Source organism: Moschus berezovskii, chromosome 19 (genome assembly GCF_049115385.1).
Source record: "Moschus berezovskii isolate FMDL1 chromosome 19, NW_MosBer_1.0, whole genome shotgun sequence".
Lineage (NCBI taxonomy): Eukaryota > Metazoa > Chordata > Mammalia > Artiodactyla > Moschidae > Moschus > Moschus berezovskii.
Genome location: NC_142478.1, coordinates 7,490,744 through 7,504,856, shown reverse-complemented (window position 1 = coordinate 7,504,856; position 14,113 = coordinate 7,490,744). Strand labels below are relative to the sequence as shown.

The 14,113-nt window shown below is 35.6% G+C and overlaps 1 protein-coding gene across 9 annotated transcripts in view; it reads right to left on the bottom strand.

The window, feature by feature from the left end:
- LOC129542658 (putative RNA-binding protein 46) overlaps positions 1 to 14,113 on the bottom strand; it is a 141,751-nt gene that overhangs the window by 98,382 nt on the left and 29,256 nt on the right. The gene's annotated exons all lie outside the window — the stretch shown is intronic.

Sequence of the window (14,113 nt, the reverse complement as noted above, 5' to 3'; positions counted from 1 at the left end):
ATAAAATGCACACTTCACCAGAAAAACATAGCAATTCTAGATTTCTATGCACCTAATAACATACAACCTAAAATTATATAAAGCAAAAGCTGACAGAACCAAAAGGAGGAAAAGGCAAATTTGTAGTCACGATGGGTAATTTTCACAACCCTCTCACAGTAATAGAATAAGCACCAAAAAACATGAAAGACAAAGGATTTTACATGTGATGAGTACACCTGGACTAATTTATGAGTTGAATCTATGCCCAAAATGGTAGGCTGAAGTCCTAATCCCTAGCACCTCATAATGTGACCTCGACTGGAAACAGGTTAATCACAAATGTGATTAGTTAAGACGAGGTCATCCTGGAGTAGTATGTGGTTAGTTGGTCAACAGTGTCTGACTCTTTGTGACCCTGCGGACTGTAGTCCTCCAGGTTCTTCTTTCCATGGAATTTTTCAGGCAAGAATACTGGAGTGCATTGCCATTTTCCTCCTCCAGGGGATCTTCCCAACCCAGGGATCGAACCTGCATTTCCTGTGTCTCCTGCATTGCAGGCAGATTCTTTACCTGCTGAGCCACCACGGAAGCCCATAGCAGGGACTCAACCTAGTATGCTGGATAGCCTGATAGAAACAGACAAACATAGAGAAGAACATGCCTCATGAAGACAGAAAGATTCAGGGAGAAGACAACCTTACTCGACAGAGGCAGAGGTTGGAGTAATGCATTGAGAAGCCAACACATTAAAAGACTGCTGGCAAATGCCTGAAGCTACAAGGTGCAAGGAAATCCCCCTACCAACTAGAGGGGGAACCAACACCTTGCTTTTTTAACTCCAGACTCCAAAACTACGGAAAAACAAATTTCTGCTGCTCAAGTCAAACAGACTGTTCCACTGTGCCACAGCAACCCTAGCAAACTGAATACACTGCACTTAACAACCGGAAATACATTCTTTCTAATCAGGCATGAATTATTTAGTTAATCATTAAAAAACAAAAGACAAAGTACTGAAATTACCCATAATATACTTCCTGATCATAGTAAAATAAAAAACAAAAATATAACTATAGAAATCTTCGTATGTTTAAGATTTATTATACTCATGTGAAATCAAAATGAAGTATTTTCAAATAAATAATGATAAAAATCAACGACATCAAGACATAACGACACTTAAAAGGGCAATTTGTAGCCCTGAAATGTATACAGTGTAATAAAAGAAAGGCTGAAAACTCTAAGGTGACTTCTTAAATGATATTCCACATTTCAAAAAATATACATATAATGCCATCCAAACTCTTCCATAGAACGTTAAAAGAGAAAAAATTTAGTAAATGTTTTTATGAGGAAAAGTATGGCCCAATCTCATTAATGAACACAGATATAAAAACCCTAAAGAAAATATAAAAATGAAATTTAGAAATACATAAAAAGGATAATGTATATCATGATCCAACTGGGTTTATTTCAGAAATGCAAAACTGGTGTCACATTCAAATATCAATCAATGCAGTTAACATTAAAAGAATAACAGATAAAATGATATAATTACCCACATAATTGCCGAAAAACTTCATCGCCCATTTGTGATAAAACCTCTGAGCAAACTAGGAATAGAAGGGCCATGATAAAGGGCTTCTGCAAGAACCACAGTAAACATCATAGCTTAATCGAAACACTGAAAGGATTTCAGAATGCCTTCTCTCATTGTTTGTCTTCCAGGCTGGATGGGTGGCTCCAGCCAGTGCAATAAGGCAAGAGAAAGAAAGAAAAGAGAAAGGACAGCAAAGGAGGGAAAAAAATCCCAATTTTTTGTGGTTGATACGACTGTGTAAGTAGGAAAATTTTAAATAATATAGACCCAAACCATTATACTCAAATAAATAGTATTATTCAATACATAATAAGTAAATTGTATTTATATAAACAGGAACAATTAGAAATAGAAATAAAAGGCAGCATTTACAATGGCAGTGAAAAACATTAAGACTCAGGAACAAATCTAATAAAAGATGTAGGAGATATTTACACAAACATTTATAAACTATTGAGTGTTTACAGAAATTAAAGATAGTCTAAATAAATGGATAGATCTACAAGTTTCATGGGTCAGAAAGCCCAGTATTATAAAAATGTCATCACAAATGGAGCTACAGATTCAATTCCAATCAAATCCCTAGTAGGATTTTTTTGGTGAAAATTTACAATTGATTCTAAAATTTATATGGAACTATAAAGGCTAAGATGAGTCAAGGTAATCATGAAGAAAAGAAAAAAATGTGGGAAGATAATTCTCTACTAAATATCAAGATTTTCATAATTAAGATACTGTAATAAAATCAATCAATGGAAGGGAATATAGAATCTACAGTAAGACTTATACCAATATATATGTAAACATATACACACAATACATACTTCACAGCCTCACTAAACTTGAATGATAAAAGTTTCTAAAAGATAATACAGGAGACTATTTTATCACCTTGAGGTAAGCAAAGATTTCTTAAGCAGGGCACAAACAGTACTAACTTCTAAGTATTAATAAAGTAAACCACACTAAAATTAAGAACTTCTGTCTTTTTCAAAGTATATCATGTAGAGATTAGAAAGGTAAGCCACTAGTGGAAGAAGGTATTTGTAAAGTATATATCCAACAAAGGGCTTGTACCTTAAAAAAGAAAAAAACAACCCAATATAAAAAAGGGACAAAAGATTTAAAACGAGACGTTTCATCAAAAGGATATCTTAATGCCCTATAATCTTATTAAAAGATGCTCACTATCCATTACTCAACAGTGATACAGAAGTTATAATCTCAATGAGACAGTAATATATATCCAGCCAGAATATTCACTATCAAGAGACTAATAGTAATATTCAAAGTGGTGGCAGGGATACGGAACAACTGAAACCCATGTACTGCTGCTGCTGCTAAGTCGCTTCAGTCGCGTCCGACTCTGTGCGACCCCATAGACGGCAGCCCACCAGGCTCCGCCATCCCTGGGATTCTCCAAGCAAGAACACTGGAGTGGGTTGCCATTTCCTTCTCCAATGTATGAAAGTGAAAAGTGAAAGTGAAGTCATTCAGTCTTGTCCGACTAGTAGCGACCCCATGGACTGTAGCCCACCAGGCTCCTCTATCCATGGGATTTTCTAGGCAAGAGTACTGGAGTAGCTTGCCATTGTAGTAAAGTATAAATTGATATAATCACATTGGAAAACTGTTTTGCCTTATCTGTTCAAGTTTTAAAGGCTTGCCAGGTGGCACTAGTGGTAAGGAACCTGCCTGCCAAGGCAGCAGACCTAAGAGACTCAGGTTCAATCCCTGGGTCCAAAAGATCCCCGGGAGGAGGGCATGGCAACTGACTCCAGCATTCTTGCCTGGAGAATTCCATGGATAGAGGAGCCTGGCAGGGTACAGTCTATAGCGTCACACAGAATAGGATATGACTGAAGTGACTTAGCACACATGCATTCAAGTTTTAAAAATATCACCTGCCAATTTTATGCCTGTGTATTCAACAGAAATGCATTCAAATGTACACCAGAAAAACCCACCATGTACAAGAATATTCACAGCATCGTTATTCAAACAGATCGAATATGAAGCACTCAAATTTCTAACAACAGAAATAGCAAACGGTATTATTTTGATGGAATCCTTACACAGATGACAGTACATATAACAACACAGGCCAACTTCATAAACATAATGTCAAAATAAACCAGACAAAAATACACAAAATTCTGTACACATTTCAAAAACAGAACTAGTCAGAAGATTAGTTTCCTTTGGGAACTGAGATATCTGAGTAGGAGCACAGAGGACCATTCTAGGGTATTGATATTTTGTCTTCCCCTAGTGGTTACAGCTTCCTTGGTGGCACTAGTAGTAAAAAACCTGCTGGCCAGCAGGAGACTTAAGAGACCCAAGATGATCCCCTGGAGGAGAAAATGGCAACACACTTCAGTATTCTTGCCTGGAAAATTCCATGGACAGAGAAGCCTGGGAGGCTACAGCCCACAGTGCTGCAAAGAGTCAGACACGACTGAAACCACTGAGCATACACTAGTGGTTTGTTACACTGATGTGCTCCCTCTGCGGTAATTCACAAAGCTTTCAGTCATGAACTGTGCATACTTTTCAGTTTGTATGTAATGTAGTAAGTTAAAAAAAGAATTAGTACAGACAAATGAAAAGTTAATCACTTATAATTTAAAAAATAAAACCACACAATGGTTACTATCAAAGCAGAATAATATATAAAATAAAAATGATTCAAAGTTGCAGAAGATACTATCTATTGTTAGGTGAGATGGGGACAAACAACTGAGAATTCTGAACAAGAGAATATGGAGTTCAGAGGACTTGATATGCTACACATTATAATAGCAAGCCACTGTAGGCTCCTGAGCAAGGAAACAATGATGAAAAGCAACAGCCAGACATAACTTCAGTGATAAATTATATGGGTGAATTACGTGCTGCTGTGATGTCTGAGCATAATCTAAAAGCAAAATGAGAATACCAAGCAACAAGATACCATCAACAGACCTAAACAAACTTTGCCTATTTGAAATTCTGTCTAGTATCTGATGGAGGGGAAAAAAAACAAAACAAGTATCTTCTGCAAGCATGTCACATATGTGATCAGTGGGCAATGCTTACCCTAGAGTAAACATAAGAATCTCAAAGCTAGTTTGCAAACAAAGTATGTTCCCAACTCCTCTCTAACTGAAAAGGTTTATTCAGGATTCACACAGGTGTCTCAGGCGCACACTGTTCATACATGGAGTGAGTGGGATACGGGCTTGTTGGGACTAGGAAGACAAACCTGTCTGAAAAGCAGGCAGAGTATGAAACAAAAGCCCATTACACTATATTTTAAATTTCAGAAGAATAACTTGCCAATAATATTCCCCAAATTCAGATCTGTCGTCAAATGCTTAACATTACACAAAGGTCGGTTTTCCACTGGGAACACATAGTTAATAAACAACAGTAAAGACAAACCCAGACAGCATATTTAAAAGCAGAGACGTCACTTTGCCGACAAAGGTCCGTATAGTCAAAGCTATGGTTTTTGCAGTAGTCATGTAGAAATGTCAGACTTGGACCATAAAGAAGGCTGAGTGCTGAAGAGTTGATGCTTTTGAACTGTGGTGCTGGAAAAGACTCTTCAGAGTCCCTTGGATAGCAAGGAGATCAAACCAGTCAATCCTAAAGATCAACCCTGAATATTCATTAGAAGGATTGATGCTGAAGCTAAAGCTTCAATACTTTGGCCACCTGATGCTAAGAGCCGACTGACTGAAAAAGACCCTGATGATGGGTAAGATTGAGGGCAGGAGCAGAAGGGGGCAACAGAGGATGAGACGGTTAGATGGCATCACTGACTCAATGGACATGAGTTTGAGCAAGCTCTCCAGGAGATAGTGAAGGACAGGGAAGCCTGGCAAGCTGCAGTCCATGGGGTTGCAAAGAGTCGGACACAACTGAGCAACAGAACAACAGAAAAAGCAGTTAAGAGCACAGCTTCTTAGAAAACTGGGGGATCCTGAACAAATTAGTCTACTAAAGCCTTGGTTTCTTCATTTATTAAAAAATGGTGACATAAAATAGAATAAATATTATACAAATACTATACATATAAAAATAAAATAAAAATAACATATACATAAAGACATAAAAATAATATCTACAGCACCTCAAAGAGTTTATAAAATAATGTAGTATCATGTAAAGGCATTTACCACAGTACCTAATATACAGTAAACACTCCAAGAATCTTAACTACTATCATTACTAATAAAATTCATTATTATACATGATTGGAAAATCTGCTGTCCTGGATTTGTTTTCTGAATAAAGATTTTTAATACTTATACAGCATATTTTAACATAAAAGGCACTACTGCGGGCCCTTTACAATTTTAACTCATTTAATAAATATAATTAGTCTATGAGATAAACATTCTTAACATTCAGATGAGGAACTCAAGTACAGCGAGGACAAAGTCAGTTTCCCAAGTAAGTAATGAAGTTGGGATGTGAATTGAGGAAATTCAGCTCTGAGTGCCATGATTTTATATTCAATGTTGCCTGTGTGTTATCCTAAAGATCTGAATTTCCTTTTGCTGTAATTCTCTCTAAAATGCAATGTACTATTTCCTGACCCTCTCATCTCAGGTCATCCAATTACATTTTCTCATAACATCCCATACTTCTTTAGAATGTTTATCAGAATTGTAACTGAGTAATTGTCTCCCTCAACAGAATGTGAGTTCTATGAAGGCAGCAGCTGTGTGTGATTCACTCCAGTGATCCTCAGGACTTCACAGAGAGCACTGCTGCTGCTAAGTCGCTTCAGTCGTGTCCAACTCTGTGAGACCCCATAGACGGCAGTCTACCAGGCTCCTCCATTCTTGGGATTCTCCAGGCAAGAAGGCTGGAGTGGGTTGTCATTTCCTTCTCCAATGCATGAAAGTGAAAAGTGAAAGTGAAGTCGCTCAGTAGTGTCTGACTCTTCGTGACCCCCTGGATCGCAGCCTACCAGGCTCCTCCGTCCATGGGAGTTTCCAGGCAAGAGTACTGGAGTGGGTTGCCACTGCCTTCTCCATGAGAGCACAGCGTTCAGTAAACATTTGTTGCATGAATATTCATATTAACAAGGTGATGCAGTGGCAGGAGACACAAGAGATGGTGATTTAATCCATGGGTCGGGAAGATCCCCTGAAATAAATGGTAAACCCACTCCAGTAATCTTGCCTGGAAAATTCTATACATAAAAAATGCTTTATTGCTATATAACATCAAGCAAAGTTCCCTGTGCTTTACAGTAGTCCTTGTTCAGTCAACATAATTTTAAAAGTAAAAACATGCACTCATCACAAAGGTTTAGAAATAGAAAATCACCAACACGCTGGAAATCTCTTGCATCACTTTCAATCTCTCGTCTTAATCCTTAAAGCAATTATGACCTTAATTTTTAAGTGTTAACCATTCTCTTGCTTTCCTTTATAGTTCTGCCATATATTCCTTCATTACTAAACAATATATTGTTCAGTTTTGCTTGGCTTTATTTTCCTAATCATAATTTCCCATTGACTTAATTCCTTCAATTTTTAAGATTTGAATCCTTTCATACTTTACTTATTTTTAATAAGCCACCTCATATCTTTCAGGGAGAGACAGTGACTATGGTGGATAGCCCAACATCAGTAAAAAATAAACAGAAAAGATAAAGATGAGATTCCACTTGGGTCAGGCTGCTCTGTCAGTATGAGACAACGCTCTCTCTCCTAAACACAAACTGAGCTGAGGAGAAGTTAAACATCTTTCCATCCTTTTCCTAAGTCAGCTTTTTATAATAGGGCTCTAGAAGTTATATAAATTCCCTGAATTAATGAACTATATATTTAAAGAACCCTAGGATAAATATAATTAAACAATGCAACAACACTTCAATTTACTTGGTTTCAAATTACTGATAACTCAAATCTAAACATAAATATTTGCGAGTTGGCTACAGAAATTTTTCTTGTCATATAAAAATTTTCAAAATACAACATCAGACTCAAATAACTGAAAATCAAAATCATTATGGCCTAAAAAATCAGACAAAATCTCAAGGCAATGAAATTTGCCTTCTTTACCAGTTTAACTCAGACTGGCTGACATCAGTATCCTTGCCAAGGCCTACGAGGACTGATGAAAAAGGATGTTAATCCTCCTCAAGTCATGTTCACTAATAAGCCACTCCCTGCTTGTGGCATAAACCACAATAAGCGAAAATAAAGAAGGTACAAAGATTTTTAAAAATCAGGAAAAGTAAGGTTTAAAAATACACTGTTAAATAAAGTTAACTGTAAAAAGAGCAGATATCCTAGAGTCACAGTTACCCTAGATACATTTCAATACAAGCACTTAAAAATCTTAAAATAACTAAATCATAGAAAAAACTTAGAAGAAATAAAGGAAAACAAATCACAGATAGCTCATATTTGTAAATACCCCTCAGAAGCTCAGAGAGCTTTCACAGAATAAGTAATCCTATTTTCGCTCAGTATCTCCCCTTTCTCTCTAGTTAAGAGAAAAAAAGTAACTTTCCAATGCTCCGATATCTTTGTTATATCTATAGTTGGTATATCTAAATCTCACACCTATGAATCACTCAAGGAAACTTGATTTGTGATCTCTCAAAGAAACAGATGTAGACACCTAAATACACAAGTGAGACATTTAAATTAATAAACTTACTCTGAATTATTGTGCTTTTGGTAAAAATTATAACTTTATAGTGCAGAATACTATTTAAACCTGTTTTCCAAAGAATCATAATGGCTCACTTGGAATGTTTTAAATTCTATACCCCAAGTTACCCAATATAGGTATCCCCCACTTTCTGAAAGTTCACTTTACACATTACACATTGCTATCTGTTTTTACTAACCAAAAGAAATGCAAAGCGGATTTTTCCTCTATGAGAAAAGGCAGAAAGCAAAAACAGTGTTTAGCATTCATTCTGTAGCAATTCCACTATAAAGATAGCATGCAGCCTAAACATCCAGACCAGCGAAGGCAAGCTTCTTCCCCCAGAATGCCAGTGTCTCAGCATCAAGCTGTCAAGAGCTCTGAATTGTGTCAGTGAGCATTTGTGCTTTACCTTGATTTACTTTGTGCATCTGTTAGCAAGATTGTGTCCTAAGCCTCTTTGCTTTATTCTCTTTGGCTTACAAAAGGTTTCATAGAAAGGCTCTACTTTGGATAGTGGGTGAAATTGTACTTTACTAGATCTGTAACTACCTATCGATCAAAAATTAACACAGCCACAGAAGGAATAAGCCATACACACTATGGCACATCGGCTGCAAATTTACTTACTCCCTAATCTGGCCAGTAAACAAGCAGACTGGAATATGTATGCTGAAATGAAGATAAAAGAAAAATTAATTTCATGGGCTTGCAGTCTTACAACAATTCACCTAAAAAAGAGGATTACCAAAAAAAAAAAGTAAAGCATCTCTAGAAATAACATTCTTAGAAAATGTAACGAAAGAAAATAAAAATCATGAAAGAAAAAAATGAAGTAAAGGTCAATAGATAACTACTGTATTAAGGAAACGAGCTGTATATTCAAGTTTAAAATTTTTATTTAAGTTTATTTACTCTTGATTACTCTGCGTATAAAAATCAGGCTGTGCATATATATGGAATTTAGAAAGATGGTAACGATAACCCTGTATACAAGACGGCAAAAGAGACACAGATGTATAGATCAGTCTTTTGGACTCTGTGGGAGAGGGCGAAGGTGGGATGATTCGGGAGAATGGCATTAAAACATGTATATTTATCACATGTGAAACGAATCGCCAGTCCAGGTTCAATGCATGATACAGGATGCTTGGGGCTGGTGCACCGGGATGAACCAGAGGGATGATATGGAGAGGGAGGTGGGAGGGCGGTTCAAGATGGGGAACACATGTACACCCGGGGCAGATTCATGTCAATGTATGGCAAAACCAATACAATATTGTAAAGTAAAAAAATAATAATAAAAAAAATTTAAAAAAGAACTTCAAAAAGAATAAAATAAAATTAATGAACTGAAAAAAAAATCAGGCTGTACTGTTTAAACGTGTAAGAAATGAGGAAGTTTAGAGTACACTTATCAAATTATCAGGCAATACAATTGAGCAGAACTGATGTTTTCTAATGACTGCACTCTGATACGATTTTTAACTAGAAGTTATAAATACATTTATAGTAGAAATCATTACCAGTGGTATGTAAGACTGTATTTACTAAAGGCAACGCAGAAAGATACACAGCTAGCCAAATAAATGATTCTCTTAAAATATGAATTACTGTAAGTAATTTTTATAACTCACATGTCACTTGCTGTAAGGAAAGGTCCACAAATAACTAATGACCTTTAACCAAATATTCCAAACTTAAGAGCAAGAAAATCCAAGTTGTTATTAACATTTTGGTGATTTAGAGATTCTAACCACCTGGGAAACTAGAGTTTTTTTGTTTTTTTTTTTTAAACTCTCCAGAGGCAAGTACACTCTTCTTAAGAGGAAATGCACTATCAGGTCTTGGATAGAATACGCATCACTTTATGACAGAGGATGAATTGCTCTGGTATAGATAATATATCTGAAATTAACTAATAAGATCAGGTACTACATTTAATCCTCACCAAAAGGTCTGGAAGCAACTGACATTGAGTAATTTTAAAGTGGTTAAAAGCACAAATGATCACTTGAATAAATTCATCACAGTAAAACCATTTTTTCCAAAACAGCTTCTATCCCCATTCACTAGTCCATTCATTTTACAGCATCAGCAATTACTGTCTACTAAATAGTAAGTAGGAAGCAGAAATAAAGGCACAATAGTGCAGCTTCTACACAGATTTTCACTATTCTAAACCCTCCAAAATAAGTATAAAGCTTACTTATTTTGGAGGGTTTAGAAGCTTAGAGGAGAGAAAAAAATCAATACAACACTGAAATTCCTTTTAAAGCCACATTGAAAAATATATTTAGGGGATACCAATGTGGCAGAATTTTGAGATGCTGCTGACATCTAAGAATGCACATATACAAAATTTACCGTGGCCTTTAGAGGAAAATTTACAAACCATGGATTTTTAAAATATTAAATATCATACATTAAGTTTATAAATTAAAAAGCAATAGCTATTATTAAAACTAGTGTATTAGAAAAAGAATTTTAGAAATGTATTAGCCAAAGATACTAAGAAACTGTAGGAGAGAAGATCAAGCATGACTAAATAAATGTATAAAGTAAATGAAATCACACGATCACATTTGTCAGCTAATAATATAACTATGGAGTAAATACTGGTCATATATGTTTTAATATACATCATTAATTTCCTAGATTCGCTGGTACAAAAACTAATTTCCAAATTGCTAATTAGGTTGTTTTAGAAAATCTTGGTTTTGATTATAATTGACAAATGCATAGAAATAAAAAATAATTACTTGTCATCATGAAAATGAAATAGGTAACTCATTTTCTTAATCTAGTTGTTTTGCTGTGAAGCAGACAAACATAAGTTTTGAATTATATGAAAAAAGGAGCATTAAACTGAGAAAAGGGTTAATTCTGACAAAAGCAGCTCTTGGTGTTAAACTATTTGAATTCTATCTCAGTACGCATAAGAAAAATTCAAATATTGTTTTTTGCTTCTTTACAGAGTTTTTATCATATTTTAAACAAAACCATAAATTTGGGGGAGGTGACCTCCTTAGAAATCACCAAGTAATACCCTGATATTTTAGAGATGAAGGCACCGAGGTCCACAAAGGTGGATCATTTCACGGTCACATTTTGTTGGCAGCTGAGACTATAGCTTCTTTTACTTGATTACTCATTATTAAGCGTCTCTCACAGCGCAACTTCATAAAAATTATGGTCCGTTAAAACAAGTGTTAGTAAGATAAAAATTATGAGTAATATCAAACGATGATCTTCTGGGAAAAAAAAAAAACTGTAAAGTTTCAGGAGGAATAAAAACACATTTTCACGAACACAGGGCCCTCTCAGAGGTCCAAAGACACATAGCTGAGTTAATGGAATTTTGATCTCACCACTTGGTCATATGAAAACAAATTAATGTATAAAATGTTGGTGATCATCCCACTTAACTAGGTGAATTTTAAAGCAAATTCAGAAAATTACTTTTGTTCTTTAAAGTGTAAGTTTGAAATAGTATAAAAGTTAGATCCATAATTAGAACTGGAAAGAAAATATTAACTTTCTAAAAGTGTTAATTTTTCTAATTATTTAATTTTAAAATTTCACTATAACCACTATATTTAGCTTAAGTGTCTCCTAAAATTTCTTAAATTTAAAAAACTAGAGAAGTTTCTCTTTGTTTCAAAGCAATTTATTGGCAAATTTTTAAAGTTAAAATTTTTGAATTTCTGCCCATCAATCTGGAAATAATGATAGCTCATAAAAAATAGCACCAATTATTTTTCAGATGAAAACTTCTCAGAGTAGTATTTCTTCATCTTACTGTGTCTTCTATTTCATAACTTTCAACCAAGTTACAAGTGACAACAGAAATAAAAACCTAATCCTCTAATCTTTTAATGATATTAAAGCGTTAGCAAACATTACGGCCACATGCTTAGAATATATATATATATTTAATATTTTAGCACTCAATGACCAGAAAAAAATAAAGATTCTGATGATGTATGCCATTACAAAGTCAAATGTGAGAAGCAACATGCAGGTCAGCCACAAAATGAATGCTGAAAGAAGTACAGAATACATAACAAAGATGAATATTCACACATAAAATGGTCCACACAAATCAAAATGGATTCATCTAAGAAAAACATTACTTGCACAGAGAAAAAGAAAAAGCAAGCACAGTCAACACAGCTGTACTAAAAAAGAAATAAAATATCCACAAAGTTTCAAAAAACAGAACTGATGAAATTTAGATTAACTAAAGTCTGCATATTTTCTATTTCTAATTCTAAAAATCTGACTGAAATCACCAAAGCACATCTCTCTGTTCCCAAAGTAACTATGCATAGAGGCCATACCTCTGCCTTCTTCAGCAGATATGACTCCTTAAGAGCCAAAACAGTTTTATTACCTTTAGGTTCAGATTGCTTAGTAAAACACAATTCACACAAAAAAGGCATTCAAAAAAGCTTGTTCTTTAATTAAATTTTATCAGTCATAGCAACAGTGCAAAATTTCAGATGAAATTAAATCAATGTCACAAACAACCTGGTTTGTGACAGGTTCTTCACTCCTGTTTTTAAAGAGTTTCAGGTGGTCATTCAAGTAAAAAACTACCATTTGCATCAGGAATGAACAAACACAGAAATGAGAAATGTCTTCCCTAAAGTTATTTGTTGATAAATTATTTAAGAGAATCAATTATCACACACTGAGGCTACCTCCCTCCTTCCAGTAAGTATTCTCTAGGACTTTTCTTCCTACAAAACTAGGACTTTTCTTTATCTCCTTGATTTCTGTCTCCTAAAAGTGAAGACTCCTCCAGAGGAAAGGCATGTCAATACTGGAAGGCCCAGATTCAAGACAGAGGCAAAGTTTTAGGAAAAGCAGGATTATTCACACTGATAGTCTGATCAATTATTAAACAGATAAAAATTACGAGACAGAAAAGGCCTATGTAAAAAGATGTGATACGGAATGACTCAAGATGTTTCCAAACATCAAATACTTAGTATAGAACCTATCACCTAGCCCCCAAGTCTGTATTCTACCCATTAAAGCCACCGACGGTGGTGTGGTGGTCTAGTTGCTAAGTCGTGTACAATTCTTTGAGACCCCATGGGCTGTAGCCTGCCAGGCTCTCCTGTCCCTGGAATTTTCCAGGCAAAAATACTGCAGTGGGTTGCCATTTTCTTTTCCAGGGTATCTTCCCAACCTAGGGACTGAACCCGCATCTCCTGCATTGCAGGCAGACTCCTTACTGCTAAGCCACCAGGGAAGCCCTTAAACCCACTGAGTATCCCATTTATTACAGCTTCCTAATGTTGAATAACCAAGTGATAATTTTTTTTAATTTATTTTTTATTGGAGGCAAATTATTTTACAATATTATATTGCTTGGTTTTGCCATATATTGACATGAATTCGCCCCGGGTGTACATGAGTTCTCCCTCCTGAACCTCCCTCCCACCTCCCTCCTCCCTTTATGCTCCCTCTGGGTCATCCCCGCACGCCAGCCCCGAGCATCCTGAAACATGCATCGACCCTGAACTGGTGATTCGTTTCAAATATGACAACATACATGTTTCAGTGCCATTCTCCCAAATCATCCCACCCTCACCCTCTCCCACAGAGTCCCAAAGACTGTTCTATACATCTGTGTCTCTTTTGCTGTCCCGTATACAGGGTTATCATTTGCATCTTTCTAAATTCCATATATATGTGTTAGTATACTGTATTGGTGTTTTTCTTTCTGGCTTACTTCACTCTGTATAATAGGCTCCAGTTTCATCCACCTCATTAGAACTGATTCAAATGCATTCTTTTTAATGGCTGAAAAATACTCCATTGTGTATATGTACCAAAGCTTTCTTATCCATTCGT